This window comes from Ictalurus punctatus, chromosome 3, assembly GCF_001660625.3.
Source record: "Ictalurus punctatus breed USDA103 chromosome 3, Coco_2.0, whole genome shotgun sequence".
Lineage (NCBI taxonomy): Eukaryota > Metazoa > Chordata > Actinopteri > Siluriformes > Ictaluridae > Ictalurus > Ictalurus punctatus.
The window spans coordinates 3,863,492-3,882,598 of NC_030418.2; the positions used below are offsets into that span (position 1 = coordinate 3,863,492).

The window sequence follows — 19,107 nt, forward strand, 5'->3', positions numbered from 1 at the left end:
AAGTTCAGTAAAGAAACCATTTATTAGCGCACACACAGTCCCCCAGGCAAAAACATATCCGTCCAATAGCACTCAATTTTATTCATAAAGCACTTTCAACTACAGACATGGGCAAAGAGCAAGCTTTATAGAAATCTGGTAGATTTTAGTTCCCTAATGAGCAAGCCAGAGGTGAGCATCTCGAGGAGAAAAATCACACCGGTGAGTGCGAGACATAAAAATGGACTAGTTTTGTGCATAGAAGCAGCTAGAAAAAGCTAGCAGACCAAGAAGGTGTTTAATAAAATGGTGGGTCACAGGGCACACGAACCCTAGCAACACTGCTGCGCTTGATACAAAGCAAAACCTATTAAATATCATGTCACAGTCACTTCACTCTCAGCTACCAAGACCGAAGAACTCGCACAGACAACAATGACGTCCTCCAGAACATTAACAAAGCATGGATTTCCTTAAATAGACACAGACGGACCACGTTGCCGCGACTGAAAGCATGGACGTGCTGACCTACAAAAACATCCACCGTCAAGACAGAGCTCCTCCGCTCCTCACTTATCCATCCTACTAATAATAAATCACAGCATCTCCCAAGACGATCCTGAGACAGCTTCGCTTTTTAATGACACTTCACTAATCTCCTACAGATGGGACCCAAAAAAACAAACAAACCCCAAACCCACCCTTCAGATGCACGCCTGTCAGAAGTAAAATAAACGATCAGTCAAATAAATTATTGTAGTGAGGCTCGAAACCATTCAAGATGTCATACTTGCACATTTATTAACACGGCCATTAAAATCACGGGCCACAAAGACCCGGGGTTCGGTCGCTCGTCGCTCCTCATCCGTTAAGGCGGGAGTTATTCATTGCATCTACTGCGAGTGATGCAATCAGCTGGACAAGCGAGACAGAAATGGAAATGATGTTAAAGACGATTCTCTGAGCAGTGTGAAACAGAATGACTACGGACGGTTTTGAAGAAAAATAACGAAACCGTATTCCTCGTAGTCATTAATGTTGTTGGCCGTCTACAGTGTACTGGCATGACAGCTTGAGCTACTCGAGAGCACTGACGAGGGACTACATACAGTAAAAATGCGATTTGGATCAGAACAAGCTAAATGTCAGCTAGCTAGCTAAATAAATCTGGCTATGCTGAGAGCTTATCGGTTTCCGGTTTCAACCGTGGTTTGTTTTCCCCCCTCTCCAAACAGACCGAGACAGGGGTGGACTGAAGGGGCGTTTGGGAAAGTCTAGAACGGGGCGTCCGATCTTATCCGCAAAGGGTTGGTGCGAGTTCAGGTTTTCATTCCGATCAAGCAGGGGCCACACCCGATTCCACCAGTTCCATCAGTTGATCCTGGCTTTCAATAGACTCAATAGAGGTGCGGCTTCTGCTCGGGTGGAATGAAAACCCGCACCCATACCGGCCTGCGTTTGTCATTTCAAAGCTAAGTAGGTAGTTCCAGTTCTCGGGTTTTATAGAGCGAATTTTATCCATCTGGAAAAAGAGAACAGGATTGGAAAACGGTTTTCACAGTTCAGCTGGCTTGCCGTTTAAAACCGTGCATGTGCGCCCTGTTAAGATTTAATTGTAACATTTCTGTTAGGGTTTATAGCTATGGCTGATCGACTGCACTGAGATACAATACAATTAGCACTGCATCTCCTCCTCCTTTGTCCACACACACACACACAGGCCTTCATCATGCTCACATCCTCTTGCCAATATTAGCCTCCCTTGCTGTCCTGACTCTCACCAAGGGGACCTATAAAGCCAGCTGTGAAGGATCACACCAACTGCAAGGAAAAGCAGTGACCTGGAACAAGCCCTAACATGTGACAGTAACCCTTAAATCAGAAGAAGCATGTTATTTATAGAGATGGCTCTTTCCAGAGGTTACTGTTATAAGGGGGGAGGGAAATGGATTGAGGTCTGTAGGTAATGTGTCTTTGTCAAGTCTGATAATCAGTGGAACTAACCTAGACGGCAAAAGTAGTAATTCTCAGACAGGATGTGAGGTGAATTTGGAAGTGATGTTCTCCTTGGTGGGAGGTCCTCTGAAACTCATTTGGCCATGTCTTGTCCTGTGGAGCAATCTGATCTCATGCAAAATTCATAGGGATTTTGACAAGGAAGCAGGATTTAGCTTGGGCTTTTAGACAAATTAAGTCATAAGGAAGAGCTACGAGCACTTGCTCCACCCCTCAGTCTAACCTTAACCGCTTTCTATGTTGAGAAACGTGGACTCTCCTTTAAAAAAAAAAAAAAAAAAAAAAAAAAATTTACAAGATATTGCACCGAGACTAGGTCCTTCTCTCTTTTGATAGGTGATTTTATTTCATATCAGTTGCTCACGTTGTAGTTAATTGGTAGCAGTAGCTGGGAATGTGTCTAGCTGACTGATTTCCTGTACTGCATGTACTGTATCAGACAAATACTTATACTGCAACATTACTGAATGACGGACTCCCTCTATAACGGAAAGGCTTGGACAGTAGTGCCAAGTCTTCCTAGGAAGTCTGTATTTACGAGTCGGGAAGCCGTAATTACGACGTCAGTTGCGGTCAAGTCGTTTTGGTCAGAGGAAGAAAACCACGTACGTTCTCTTCATTAACTACAAGTTAACTACTTTCCTCTCTCTACTTCTAGACAGTGAAGAACAAAAGAACGCACATCAGGCGTTTTGCTTTTTTTTTGATTTTGCGTAATTAATCTACGAAGCCTCTGTACACTTGATCGTTAGATATTACGTCGTAATTATACAACGCTGTCGTATTTTGTGCGGGCAACTCGCTCGTTTAATTGTAAATAAACAAAGCCCGACGATAATCTGCCGTATATACCCAAACACGTAACTGAAATCGGCTTCTGAGACGAGTAAACCTTCAACTCCAACGTCAGCTGCAGACCTCGCATGCATCGAGTCCACCATGTTTTCATAACGACACGCCCCCGACTAAGAAAATCCCGAGTTTCTCGCTCGTAATGACGACTTTGTGGCGGAGTTTATGCGCCTTCGAGTCAAATACGATCTTTCCGACGTGACTCGAACGAACCACAACACTATACATCTGCTTCTATATTAACTCCTTCACAGGGACTAGGACGTTGGACTATCCACATACTTGTAGCCTAATAACAAATGAATAACAGGTGTAATCATCGATGTGAAAGTGTTCTCTAAGGAGGCGCTTATACGGCATGGAAGGAGTCTCCAGTGTCACTGGTTTGTAAAATCACTAAGTTTCAATGATGTGATGATTTTTCGCTTTGGGGTTGTTGTTTTTTTGCAACGACAAGCTGTTTTATTAAATTGGGGGGGGGGGGGGGGGGGGGGGCGCTGGTGAGGGGACGACTGACTAGCTGCTATAAGAGGATTGACAAATAACTAATTGTCAAATTACTGGGGTATAAGAGGCATAAAAACATATCAGGAGATGCTGTTATTAAAAGAAAAAATTTTTTTTTATCAATTTTAGGGTGCTAACTGATCCCGCCCCCCAAATAACATCACGTGGGTTGTGTTGTATTCCTTACTTCACAAAATCGATATCGAAGGCATCTGTGAGAACATACCTTTTTGCAAAGAAGCACGTGGACTGAAAAGACTTTTCACTCTTTCAACTTTAGCAAAGAAACACTTTTCCCATCTCACGCCATCTACTTTTTCAATAGTTACTTGTTTAGCTCTTTCTGAAAGAACACTAGCAGTTCGTCTAGCTGTCAGCAGTGCTTAATGCCCGGGAAAGGTGATTTAGGGTGATGGGGAACAAGTGAAAGACTGTTGCTCTAATTGCAAACAGGTATAGAGTCAATATAGAGAGCAAATTGGAAATGGCATTCGAATAGGAAGAGCACACAGCTGGCTGCACAGACGAGAAGGATGTTAGACATAACAGTTAAGCATCCAGCAAGGTATAGGAGCCTCGTTCTACTTTCCTTATGAATGGGGTTAGGAACCATATCGCGCGTCACTCTGAATTTATTTATTTTCGCATTAATGTTAAGTTAAGGAATAAACCATGCCGGGGGCATGCCGTTATTGGAAAATATTCAACGACATCCGAGTTACTACCGGGACATCTTCCAGAGCTGGTGATATTGAAAATTAATCACCACCAATCAGATTTCAGAATTCAACAATGCTGTGAAACAAGCTGAAAAAATAAATCTATCTTCAAAACTAATTAACAACGTTAATTTATTTGAAGCCTGTAGGATGAAAAACATGAGTAGTACCAATATGCCAACATTTTATATAATATCCAAGCATATAATTCTTGATGAACTGTCAAATTGGTATATAGTGAAAAGGGTACTTGTAATAGTTGCAACATGCAGCTAAGCCGTAGGTTAAATTTTTTATGATTCGAGTATATAATCCCCGTGTGTTTATTGTTTTTTGACGAGGTCAGTCTATGAACGACCCATTATTCTCAGGCTGACTGTTGCCATGAACTATATAAGGAGTGAAGGACTCTGGGGGTGCCGTTATAGGAAAATAATTAACGACAGGGTGGTGTAATGTGGCCCTTCTCCTTTTTCCTCACAAGACTATGTCCAGTTTTCTTCCGCATCAATTTGCCAACGCTAACAATTTATTTATTAAAGAATGACGGCTCAGGATTGATCCGTTTACAGTTACGTTTGATGTCAAGGAACACCCACAAAATAAGTTGCTTCCCGTTACCTTTTCTGCATACACTCGAATTGTTCTCATTTGGTCGCTTATTGTTATATTTGATGCATATTTTACATTTTGCTTCTACCAGATGATGCACTTTAAGGATCAGTCCAATTCCATGCAAAGACCTGTACATTAGCAGGAATGTAGCACAACATGGAGGCGAAAGCAGCGGCCCGTTTATTTAAATGTGAAAGTGCAATAAAAATGGCGTCCCTAAAATAATCGAGATCTCAATATAGATCAAAATAATCGGGATTATCATTTTAGCCATAACCGTGCAGCCGTAGATCTCAGTAAAATGACAAAAATGCTACAGGGTATAATTTGCAATCAAAAGTCAAAGTCAAGGCCTCTTACTTCATCTCGCCTCAGCCTCCGTGCTATTTCAGGAAGGAAAATTAACATTTACTCAAGTAGCAAATGCAGTACAGTAAATAATCTGATAGGCAGCAGAGTGGTCATGAAAAGCTTTTAAGATTTGCTCTCCACAGTGAATCTGATGAATATTGAGGTTGACATTATGGAATGGATTACAATTTCAGCCCAATCAAAACGAAAATGGGCCGCGATGAGCGTTGACCTCGGCTAAATTGGCCACCGCCGATCTCATCATTGTTCCAAATCCTCATTGGCCTCCCCTACTGTTAGGGCTTTAATGATGGCTCTAATGGTGAGCGAATTAAAAGGAAGTGAATTGGGGTTACAAGGATGTCTGTGATTTTAACACCAGGTTAACAAACCTTCTGTTTTTAATCTAGGACTTAATAAGGAGCTCACTCACTCAATCTACTTATTTATCTATGCAGAATGTGTCACGATGGGGTCCCCCCCCCAACAGAAAAAGAAATTCAGGCAATCAACGACGGTGGTTATTTCGAAATATTCCAGTAAATTCAACCCACCAAACTGTAAAGACACGCATGTAAACATCGGATTTTTTTACTGGTCCGCTCAGTTACAAGTTCTATGAAGGTTATGTCTATAATAAATAATGAACACATTCATACGTTGTATAATTATATACATATACAGCAGTATGCAAAATTTCATTTACATTTGTTTAACTTGAAATAAATAAGGTGGAAAGTATGGACAACCTTCCAGTTCAAGTCTCGGAACGTAATTTACTTTTTAGGCTTTAATTGACTCATTAAGGCTGGTTAGGCAGGGCAAGAGGTGTCGATAGGAATAACTATTCCAGAGTCTATAAAAAGGCTATTAAAATAATCAAATATATCAAAGCATACAATTTACCACTGTCTGAAGAGTCATTAAGAAATAAGGGGAACTGCAGAGGGCAAGGCAAGACCTGGAAGAAAAAGAGACGGAACTGCTTCTATGCCGGGCAGAAAGGCAAAGCAAAATCCACAAATTACTCTAAAGACCTGCAGAAGGTTTAGCCGACACAGGAATGGTGGTGCACTGCTCTACTGTGCAGAACCGCTTACACAAACACGATCTGCATGGAAGAGTCATCAGAAGGAAACGTCCTCATCACAAAGGTCAACATCTGAAATAAGACGAAACTATATCCGGATAAGCCAGAGGCATTTTGGAATAAGTTCCGTGCACCGACGAAGGAACTCTTCGGCGACAATGACCAAAAAGAAAAGCATTATCGGTGGATCTATTATGTTTTGGGGTTGTGTTCTAGCCAGTGGCACAGAAAAACACTGCACAAGTAGATGGGAGAATGGATTGCAGTAAATATCAGCAAACTCTGAAAGCAAATATGACACAGTCAGTTAAGAAACTGAAGCTGAAGAGAGACTGGCTTAAACAACAGGACTATGAACCAAATCTAACTTAAAATCCACGATGAACTACTTTAAGAAACTCAAGCTGGAGCTTTTGGAATGGCCCTCACAGTCCCTCGACTTGAACATCACCAAGATCTACTAGATATTTTCAAACGGTACAAGAATATTGATAAATGCCGATCAGTCACGAATTACCAAGTGCTTTCACGGCACAACAGATTTGCCTTTAGTCTATGGCTGAAACTGAAAACGACAAAATGATGAATAAATGGTGAAAAATTTTAATCGCCATCTTTAATGTGCCGTGTGTAAAGCCTAAGATGCTAAACACTATACCCCTTTTTTTTTTTTAATCTTTGCGAAAAAAAATTATACATGATAGATGTAGCATTTTTGTTTATATATCTTGCATTTTTAAAAATTTCTTCTCATTAATTCTTTATTTTTGTATGTAAAAGGATAATCTCACTTTGTTGGTCTTTGGCTCATCACACATCACATTAGTGAATCTTCTTATATGCAAATTTAAACAAACTCAGGAGCTCTTGTAGGATAAAGTTTTCCCCAAACTAAACGCTTTTTCACGAATACCACATTCCGTGTGTAAACGTTCCCGTGGAAGAGTTACAAATAAATTAATCTGTATCCATTTTGATTAAAAGGCCCATTTAGAGGAAGAGTAATCTGTGCTGTGCCACGGCCAGTACATACCACTCGAATCTACTCGCTCCCAGGTGGTTACCCCATGCCGAATAATACATTTTTTTTAAAAAGCTTATGAGATCTACCAGCCGTAAGGGCACATCGCCCTTAAAAGAATCAAGGCACTAAATTATACTTTACCTCAAGGTCCAACTGGTCCTTCCTTACTGTGTACTTTCCCTTTACTTACAGAATTCTTTCCATGCATCACAAAATATTCTGCTTGTCCATCTCTCTATAGTGGCAGATTTTTCTCAGTGAGTACAGGAAGACCATCTGCAAGAATTAAAGAAAAAGGGAAAAAAAAAAGTGTTTTGAATCAACTTGACAATTAAAATCCCTCTTCAACACGTGACAGGTTTTTGATCGTTCAATAAGACGAAGCAACCGAAAGGCACTGCTGCCTCTTTCTCTACTCTTATGACGGAGCATAATTAGCATGAGATAATCAGGCAAGAAATTAAAACAAGTCTAGATGGAGCTGCTGATGGCCACGTCGCTGAGAGGAGATCGAGTTTAATGCCTCCAATTACAGTCGCTGGCCCTGGTGTCAGTGATATCGGGAATCTCTGGCAATTAGCACAATGCTAGGGAGTTGGGATTTACTTCTGATAGCAGATGCGAGAAGACCATCTCTTGACATGTTCACTCAATATCAAGGAAGTCTATGGTGACAAACAACTTTTCAGCCCAAGGCTCTATTCTCGGTCTCTCTTAATCACTCTTTAATTGCATTGTGACTCAGCAGCCCTGTTCCTGGAGATCTACCCTCGTGCAGGTTTCATCTCCAATCAAAATCTAAACACACCTGTTTTAGTTCATGAAGAGCTTCTTAAGGCAATGATTAGATGGCACCATTATGGTTGGAGCTAAAGTCTTCAAGAAGGTAGATCTCCAGGAACAGGGTTGGTGACCACTGGTATCCCTACATACATTTTATTAATAGAATTATATTAATGCCTATTAATGTTTCTATAATAACTTGTAGAATGAATTGCACTGCTGATACACCACATCAATGGATTAAAAACATGTAACAAGTAAGATGTACAGAGATGTTTATTATTGGAATGGGTCTCCAGTGTCGATGCTTTGTTAGACTCGGACATAAACACACTAACCAAGTTCTCTACTAACTTTCTATTACCGGTCACTTTGTGATAGAAAAAACAAACAAACAAACAAACAAAAAAAAAACACTGATGAGAGCCATCCTTTCTAGCTGCTAAAACAAGTGATAACAGTAACTTTTTGTATTTTTGGTAAAGTTGTGATTGTTGGAAAATTGCTATAGTATAAGAGGAATAACACGTTTGAACATTATGTAAACTAATTTGAATAATTTAATGTTATTAAATGTTAAGTGAAGACACTTATTGTCACTGGGGTCAATTGAGTCTAATCTAACCTGATCAGAAGAAGGTTTATAAATCTAATTAAGCGCTTGTAGCAGTTCATATAAATAATGTCTATAAGCCTTGTATCTATAGTATTAATAAGTTTATCCTCCAAGTGCACCTGCTGTTAATAAAGCCCTGTTATTGGGCAGTTAGGATCAGAGAGGACCAGTTAATAACTTCCACAGAAGTTTCAGTTGCTTGATTTAATCACTAAACTGTACAATTTTGTGTGGGGACAATAATAGCAATTAAATTATAATAAAACATGAAGCTACAGATGCTCTAAAACCTTTGACTGAAAGTATATATATATATATATATATATATATATATATATATATATATATATATATATATATATATATATAAAATTATATTATATTATATTATATTATATTATATACACACACACACACACACACATACAGTGTGTATTTGTACCCTGGGGAACTGAGGTGTTGTACAGTGTATTATGCTGAGCTGGTCAGTTAACAGGAAGTAAAGCTCAATAACCTGGTTTGTTGTTATGTGTGCACAACTGCCTGTGGGCTTCTGCCGAGTATAAATAAAGCCACATCGATAAACAGCAAATACAATAACATTAACATACATCTTGTACAGTTTCATAACTGCAGTTCTAGGATGCAAGAAACATGCCAGCTATCGAGCTTTAAAGCTAACGGATGTATCGGAATATAAAAGTCAAAACTGAATCATATGTACACACACACACACACCACATTTACAGTTAAAGACTTGCCATTAAGGGCTATGGTTTTGAGAACACAAAGAAAGAAAGAAGAAATCAGAACCCTTAATACAAGTCTGAAAAATTCAAATCTCAGAAATACTCATTTTATGTCAATTCGACCAAAAGGTCTCATGCATGCGAGATCCCCAGAGATGCTTTCAGACTGATCAAGTCTGAATTATTATTTTTTTTTTATTTATTTTTTTAAATAGTTTTGTTACCCATCGGTTTCACCTTTAGGACCTCATAATTACCTACAGAGGAGCTTTAGAAAGTTCACATATCCGGTAGCTTGCTGAACGCTTTTCTCGGATTGGCTCAGTGTTGCAACACCTGCATCAATTAGAGTGCCATGCAAATTAGGCCCAAATTACCACAAACAGGAGGCGGGTCATGAGCAGGAGCTTGTGTCCACACAGCTGAAGCTGATTCAATTTGCACTCAAATCGTTTGTAGGTCTTTCCAGGTGCTTGAATCGACCCTCTGAGTAACTTTGATGAAAAAGAGCCATTGTGAACATTATACTACACACTGAACTGTGCACTTTCAACAAACCCACATCAATTCACAGTTTAAAATCTCAATCCATTTTAAACCAGACTCATTAACCACATGCTTGGAATACACAACCATGTTAAATCAACATAAATAAGCTTAGCAGCAGCAGCAGCAGCAATACACTGATTCATGTCATAAACAACAGAAGGATGCATTGTTTGTTCGTATTATACTAATATTTGGATAAATGTTTATATGTCTTAGGCTAACAATGTCCATATACGGCTTCCAGAGGCAAATGGATAAAACACTTGGAAGGAGTGAACAAACAATGTAACTCACCAGTTAGTGACACTAATCAGCCATTCCTAATTATCTCCATTATTTTTCTTTGAATCTTATCTCTCCCATTCTCAACAGAGACTTGCCTAGCTAATAGTTAGGCTTGCAGTGAATTCTCAGCTTTCCAAAAGTTTAGATTGATCCTTCTTTGTTCCAAACACTCTGGTGATTGAAAGGCCTTGAATACCAACCTAAAAGGAAAAGAGATGAAAATGATAACCAGACAATGAAAGAGCACCACCTATGGGCCAGGATGATAGGTCCTAAATAGTAAACCACCTTTCTTTTTTTTTTTTTATTTGTCTATATGTGCAGCCTCCTTTGGTTTGATGTTTATTTGTTTATAAAATATTCATATTGTCGTCTACGTGCACCAGCCACTTTAATAGGAACACCTGTACCCCTGCGCATTCATACATGTATCCAGTCAGCCAATCCACGTAACACAATGCATAATGTCATATAGACACAGGTCAAGAGCTTTTTTTCCCCTCTCTCTTTTAAATTGCACACGAGCGCATAAAAAAATTCCGATTCATAAAACCGTGTACACGCACACCTGCGTGTCGTTTCTACTTTATAAATCGTAATCTTCCTGAATCTTCCAGGTCTTGAATTAGCCACTTCTCCTGCCGGGTTACCGCCCACAGTTATCCGTGGTCGTTAATTTACATTCACGTTTACGGAATTCGGCAGATGCGCTTATCCAGAGCGACTTACATTTATCTCATTTTTAAAACTAAGCCATTAAGGGTTAAGGGCCTTGCTCAGGGGCCCAGCGGTGGCAGCTTAGCGGTGCTGGGATTTGAACTCACAACCTTCCGTTCAGTAGTCTAATGTCTTAACCACCAGAAACAAAACGCAAAGTGAATGCAAAGTGGAAGCGCTTTGCATTCACTTTGCCAAAAGAAAATTCCTTTGAAAATGTCAAAGGAAAACTGTCATCTGGTATCCGTACTGTAGCAGAGATTTTAAAAAACAAAAATAAATCCTTATATTATTACGCATTATTGTTTTAATATATGAGTGCAAACCCCACAAACACTGTAGCGGCTAGTAGCCGAATGGACATGGTCCCTGGTGCCCGATACGCCTCCGGCAGCAGATCCGTTGCCCCACATGCCTCCGACAGCGTCTCCGTTGCCCCACCTGCCTCTGGCACCGTTTCCGACTCCCACTCTTCAACTGTCATAGCTCTAGATTTCTGTTCTTGGCTGAATTACACGAGCGCCATTGTGGTCTTTTGCTGCTGTAGCCAATCCACTTCAATGTGCTGTGCATCCCGAGATGTTTTTCTGCTCACCATGGTTGTAAACAGTGGTTATTTGAGTTACTGTAGCCTTTCTGTCAGCTCAAACAAGTCTGGCCATTCTCCTCTGACTTCTCTCTGGTGGATTTGTGAGTAAGTCTTAAATGAGAATCAGCCAAGTTTCACGATACTTTCATTAAATCTGTGTGTGAGTGGAATCATTAGCTTGGTGACTTAAGTTAAAAACTGAACCTTGACGTCAAACACTATCGCAAACTGAATTAACTTGTTGCCAGTTAAAGCCGTTTATAATTTAAAGCCGATCAAAATTGAGCTTCGCGTTAGGCCGTCTCGTTAGGCATAAATCTACACAAACACACGAGCCATTCGTAGGATACGAACATTTTTCCGACCTTACAGGATTTTCACGATACCACTTTTTTTTGTGTGTAAAATGCCCTTGAAGTTCAACAGGAAAATAGATTTGCGTTTGGTGCTCCACACAGGTCAGGTTCTAAAGTAAAACCTGCTGAATAGTGAATATTATCCACCCATCCATCCATCCATTTTCCATACCGTTTATCCTTCACAGGGTCGAATCCACACGATAACCTACCAGTTAAACAGCGAACAATTATTCCTAACCTTCGTTAAATTACGCTAAATTAGCTTTGCTGCATCGTGATGTTTAAAAGCCAGTAAGACAGACCTTGCTTACTCAGTGTTTTCTTAATATTTTCATATTATTATGCTGCAAGTTTAAAAATGATGACATTTCAATTGATTTTCTTTGGCAGTGATGAAATCCTTTGGCTACGGGGGAGGGGGCTAAATGTACAAGTTATCCCTTAATGAGGGTCTTGGCGAGTGTCCACACTGGTAGACTGTCCTCACTCTCCTCAAAGTGGTCCATTAGGGGCAAGCTATTTTGATTTAAAACATTAATAAGAGTTATATGGACACGGTGTATTGCAGAACTTAAGTACTTGAAGATTTATAAATACCATATGACACATTAGATCCTGTTCTTTAAAAAAAAAAAAAAAAAAAGTACACAAAGAACTGGCATATAGCACCAACAAGGGCATAATACTTACTTTTTGGGTGATTGCTTCCCTGTTCTTATGGAGCTTTCTTCCACAGCAATTTCCGCCTGTCATCTAACAAATAACAATGGATTTTACTGGAAAATATATCCATATTTGGGAAATTTCATGAGGGGGACTAAAATCTGCCTATTTAGTTTTAGTTGCACGGCGATTTCCAAGCCAAGTAATGAGGCACCTTCAGCACAATTAAAATTACCCTAATATACAGTAGCATCCATTTAATACTGGTGCCATCAGGATTGTAACAGATGGAGAAGGTAACCCTGCCAAGAGCTTCCAGCCAAGATGCAAGTACTGTAGTAGCCTTAACTGAGTGCTTTACAACCATATTCAAGTGTCTACTGCCAATACATACAAGAGACCAATGAAAGGGCATCTGGTTGAAAATAGAGGTGTTGATCCATCAGGACCATCATGCAAGCAAAGTGGTTTTTACTTTCAAACGGGTGCGAGTGAGCGTTCAGATATGAAGCTCCGATAAAGACCGTGCTCATTATCGTAGTTCTTCGTAACTGCCTGGTTAAATTAGGCTACTAGTTAGATCATATTTCGGGGAATAGGACCAACTAAATTCTTTAGAAAACACTGCATGTATGTATAAAAAAGCAAACAAAAATGATAACTGTATGAGTGGTACTAAAATAAAATAAAATAAATAAATTCTTGTGCATCTAGACCAAATACGAACTTGAGTGATGTAGCTGACGTTGAGGAACCATCAGAGCGAGAATCCACACAGTCCTGGAGTTTTTCCCGCCAGTGGTTTTGGGGGGCATAGTGATAGGGTTTGGTTAAGCCACGCCCACTTCTGGTTTAACTCTGAAAATAAAAAGATTAAAAATGAGCAGATTTGTAGCACTAAACCGATACGGATGCAAATAGTGGCAGTGCATTACACACATACACATATATTAGCCTCTGAGCTTCCTGGTCAGTGGCTTATTAAAAGGAGAAATCTTCCCCGTTCCACTTTTCTATTCAAGCAGTTAAGCAGTCTTCTTGCCAATTTGTCTGCATGGCTTTTCATGTTACTGTCAGCCTGCATGTCTGCACAGCCTGGGTACTTGTTTGAGAACTTGTCACTGCAATTGCATACATGTCAGTGCGCTTGCTGGGTACTCCTGTACGCTGCTCAGCTGTCCATACGTCAGCACGCGCCTATGAACAAGGATTGTCTAGCACCAGACGACTGTGACTAGATGTCAGGGGTGTAGTCTGGTAATAGCAATGCCTTAGCTGAGACACTGGTTACTTCGATTGCAATTATTCGGTCACAGTCGGGGGGGGGGATGCAATAACCTCTTGTTGTTCTGTAACTGAAAATAGTGTATCAAACAAACAATTAACATTTAAACATGGCAAACTCATTTGGCACAATGGGAATTTAAAGGAGAGATGAATCTGTCACATGGGAGAACAGGAAAAAAGAAAGTAGGCTAAAACGGAGAGCTCGAGAGCCTGGTAAGGAGAGGATACGAGTCAAGTTATACCAGTAGATAAAGTGGGTCTTAACAGCTTACCAAGACACATTATAGACCTGTCAAACCTGTGAGAGAAATTAGAAAAGAAAGTAAGCCTGCTGCTATAAAAATGGGTGCTTATATGCAAAGCTTTGGAAAAAACTTTAGGTCTAAAAACACTCGGTACGTTTACATGGACGACAATAATCCGATATTAACCTGATTAAGACGATAGTCTGATTAAGAAACTAGCATGTAAACAGCGATTATTGATGACCTTAATCCGATTGAATCCGTTTACTCGAAGTAAACTGCATATTTACCTGCCATATAGTAGGTGAGACACTTGTATTTCAGCTACTATATAGACGGTAAGTACGCGGTTCGGGACGCAGCCCATGGCTTCAAGCAGTCGTCTATTTGCACGTATGGCACGGCAAATAATTAACTGTACTTGAAGCTTTCGTAACATTAAAACCGTATACGGGACGATAACAAAGACGGACCGTATGTCGATAAGTGAAATTCTGGAGGTACGTCGGACGGCGTGGCGCGGGGACGTAATGACGTTAAACCATCTATGTTCTATAACATGCAAAACAGGAACATGAAAGGAGTATTCTAACAGTGACGCATGTAAACACCTTAATCAGAATATTGTCTTATTCAGAATAAGGTCATAATTAGATCACTGCTGTCCGTGTAAATGTAGTCATAGATAGGAAAGTCATAAATGAGTGAAGGAAAGCGTCACACTTCACTTCACGCAAGTAGAAAGCACAAAACATAAAATGTTTTCTTTTATATCTCGGCATATCTTCTTGGTGTACAATTATTATTATGATGATTATTATTATTGCTAAATGAATATCAATAGTGGTGTTGGCCCTGTGTGTGTGTGTTCCTACATGCATACATCCAAGGTCTACACTACCAATGGCTCATATAGCTTGTCTTCATGATTGTAAAAACCATGCTGTAGCCAGAAAGTCATTTAATAGGCGAACCAGTCATCATCCAAATGTTTTCCACCAAAAAGCTCAGGAAATTTGCAAGGTACAGAGACAAGGTACAGACAAAGAGTAGAAAATAGTGTACATCAACTTGATTTGGAGTTGAATGCTTACAAACAGAAAATAAAGGTCTCGGAAGAATCGGGACCTGATAAGATCGTTCGGATTACACTAACACGCCTTATTGCAAAAAGTATCTATCGAGGCACCAGTGAGAAACATGATTCTGATGATTCCAGATGTGAAGCGAAGGGAAGTAAAGTGAGTGAAATTAATTATACACTAAAGTGTGTAGAATGGCATTCACATGTTATCCACACACTTCAAACCCCAATCAACCCATTATTGCAGAAGAATTGTTAAGAATTGTAAGATAGACAGTGAGAATGAAGGTGAGAATGAAATTGCCAGACTGTTACCTTAACTACAGATTTGTGACAAATGAACAAGAACCAAAAAAAACCCCATATAAGTGTCTTAATAAGAAGATGCCACCAGAAAAGACCTCACTGCATGCTGGAATTTATTCTGCAAGTCTTTGGAATTTGCACTCGAGGGATCAACAACATTCTTCCCCAAAAAAATAAGGTGCATCAGAACACCCAATTTGTAGGTGAGCAAAAAAATTGGAACATGTGACTGACAGGCGTTTCTTGTTACCCAGGCGTGTCCTGTTAGATTGATCGTTTAAACAACAAACAGTTCGGAACATTTACTCTTGCTTTAAACCTTCAGTTTCAAATGTGAAGACTGCATGTGGTGTTAAAAAAAGATAAACCAACGCGGAGATCAGAGAGATGTCTGTGGGAGAAAAGCAAACCATTTTTAGCTGAGAAAAAAGGGAAACTCAATCAGAGGCATTGCGCATAGCCGATACGACAATTTGGAATATCCACTGGTGTACTGAGCGACAGATAACGAATGGGTCGGCCAAGGGAAACAACAGCAGCAGCTGATGACAGAAGCATTGCGAGAGATGTGAAGAAAAACCCCAAAACGCGAGATTTATCTGTTCCAATACTTTTGCCCACCTAAAAAATTGGGTGGTCTGACACAAAAGGTTCTAAGCTTTATGTTTTGTTTAACACTTCTAGATGTAAATACCAGGAAATTAAAGCTGACATCTTGTCTCATATCCATCTTTAGATCTCAAACCCAAATGTCTTTGGTGTATAGCGCAAACAAATGAATCCGCCTTACCGTTCCAAAAGATTCGGGGGGACCGTCGGTCCTGATTGCGTGCATTAGCCTTGTGGTTTTTCCCCCTTCTAACACTCTGAATGCAATCATTCGTAATTAGCGAATGCGTTAATATGGTCAAACTCCGTAGCGATGTGACCCTCCGAGACACTCGTATAAAAGACGACGGAATGGTGCGCAGCTCTTACAGTCATAATCAGACCGCCCATAGCCGGGTTTAATTTCCTCTGTCGCTTTTAATAATAACACAATACCCACCCCTTAATGCAATAAGACTTGTCCTTACAAAGCCTAATTTTATACAAAGTCTTGTAACAGTGTGAACTGTTTTCTAATATATTACTGAATGCTTGGCTCATAAAGATTCATAGATTCATTCAAGAACAATTGAACAAAAGAAAGACACCAGTGTAGAGTTGTGCGGAAGACTGTGTTTTAACTTCCATCCCGCCCTCTTCTGCCCTCTTGACCAATCCCGTCCTCTCGTAAGACACTCTGGAAGAATCCTTCTCGTTCCTGGGATAGAAAGGGTCGAAACCGGGAAACATTCAACAGAAATACAGCCAAGAGTGTGACACAGAAGAGATGAATACAATCGGTACAACAGACCAAAGACAGGAAAGGGGCGGAGCCATCATCTCCATTACAAGGGTCAAAGGGTCAATTCGTATTATATACACTCCATACATATTCACAGGGTCAATCTTTCAATATGCATAAGTGCAAAGGATGGATTAACATACTGCTTTTTTTTTGGTTGCTAAATGGTTTGCTAAAAGAATTGGCAGCTCAGTGAATCATCACCAAGGCTTCATGTTCACGTAATGTCTTAAACTGATGCGGCCCAATCTGTGATGCATTATTTATGCCTTCAGTCGTTAATTAGTGGCCCTATGGACTGGAGGTCAGGCAGACTGATGAGCAGCAAAGGGGCCTGAAGAAGCTGTCATCTAAACTCTGTCAGCAGCGAAATGATATGAGGCCTGTCATACGGATCCTGAGAGATGAGAGAGCGTGTGAAGTTGGCAGAGGAAGACAAGCTAGGTCTCCAAGCTCAGCTAAACATTCAGCTACAGCTACAGTGGTGTCCACCACTGTCATAACAGCCATCAAGAGATGACGCATCAAGTCGGATGACTCGTAGGGACCAAAAGAGACAAAATTGGGACGTCAGTATGGATTGATATTGAATAATAGTGCAGTCTTTCATGCATTAAATGTACATGTTTACATGTTGCATAGTGTGTTTTCTTTCATGCAGGGGTTAAACTGCACTTTTTTCCATTGTTGGCATGGCATGGTTTAAATTGTGTGTAATTATACATCATTGAATAGTGATTTAAACATTTTTGTAGCCACTTCTGCCTTAAGTGGCTTTTTTTTTTTTTTTTTACTACATATACAGTAGTAAACAATAGCCTTGAGCTTTTTATAATTGGTCTTGACCAATTCATTAATTTGATGTTGAACGTCAATGAAAAACGTTGAACGAGAAAAGAAGCAGAGATCTTTAACACAGAAACCTGACTGTTATTTTTCTCGTTTTATTTTATTTTATTTTATTTTACAGGAAAAGCAAAAATTAGAGGGCCAAGCAACCAATTATTACTGCTCAGCACATCACAAATATTTCGATATAAACATATTTAATGTGTTTCATCATGGGGTTTTCTTTTAAATCATGCTATGTTTTACATATCCAGTCAATTACAGAACCACATTGTTCACATAAATCAAAGGTGCCAGAGCTCCACTCATACTGTACAGTGAATAGCTGATTCAAATTTCTGCAGAGTCTGTGCATTTGACATGTAAATAGTTCTTTCTAAATCTGATTAATCTTTAATACTATTATACGGGTATGGTATAACACTGGTAGGAAATGGTATGGTTACAAACTACCTACCAGTGGTCAATTTGGATGCAGCTAAGGCGTGCCGATACAGCTTCTGCTGCAGTATCGATAAAACTGTACATTTTTGGACACCATACTGTAAATATAACAACCCAGACCCGGTGTATTATCCTCTGTCGACTGTCATCAACCTCCCTGATGTTCAAGGGGACAATTCTTACCTTCAATTAAAGGGGCCATATCATGATGTTGAAACTTTTTTTTCCTTTAAACGTTAATTATTTTGTTTATTGGGTGTAATCAAATATGTTAACATGCTTTAAGGTTAAAAAATAAATAAATCACATACTGTACATTGTTGCAGTACCTCTATAACCAGTCTGCCTGAAATGCTCCGATTTCTCCAAAGCCCCTCCTTCTGAAAAACCCGGAGTGCTCCGATTGGCCAAAAACCTAAAGTGTGTGTCGGAACTGTACCGTAACTTAGGTAAGCTTTAGCCTATTAAGGCTTCTAAAGCAATTCTAAGCTCCTAAGCAACATGTCGTCGGTTTTAGAGCGTCAGTTAGAGCCGGAGTCAGATTCGGAAAACACAGATGATCGAGTGGAACCGACTTTGCGAGCACGACTTGAGTGGAACGTCGAGTCTTACCTTTCAGATACGATGTAAATTCCACCGGCGGGCCTAACTATGCTATGCACACAGCTGCTATGTGTACATAGGTACTCATGCGATATATCTTTGGAAAGCTAAGATTCTTTTGATTCGACTAATATAAACCGTTTCGAGATACAGTCACAACAACAGCTACAATCAACGTCTCTGTCAGAACACCAACATACAAACAAACACTTAAATAAAACTTAGCAAACTTTAGCTAGCATGTTAGCAGAGGTCTACAACTGAACCCTGGGCCTCAACACAAAACTCTGCATCTGCTTTCAACAGTCAATAGCTTCATAAAATAATCAAACACACTTACAAGGTTCTGATTCAGAAGCCAAAGATTGTCAGAGCAAAGTGAGAATCGCCTCACTTTTCAGGAATGGCTTTTGTGTGTATCCTGCTTTGTACTCGC

At 39.8% G+C, this 19,107-nt stretch overlaps 1 long non-coding RNA gene across 2 annotated transcripts in view; it reads right to left on the minus strand.

Annotated features, from left to right (window-relative positions):
- LOC108262758 (uncharacterized) overlaps window positions 1–10,376 on the minus strand; it is a 159,689-nt gene extending 149,313 nt beyond the window's left edge. Inside the window, exons 1-2 of one of the 2 annotated variants that reach the window (XR_001812004.3) lie at window positions 10,145–10,376; window positions 7,295–7,429 (exon numbers count right to left, since the gene is read on the minus strand). This is a non-coding gene — a long non-coding RNA (uncharacterized LOC108262758). The remainder of the gene's footprint in view (window positions 1–7,294; window positions 7,430–10,144) is intronic. The other variant, XR_001812005.3, reaches the window with a different exon arrangement.
- Window positions 10,377–19,107: the final 8,731 nt, after the last annotated feature.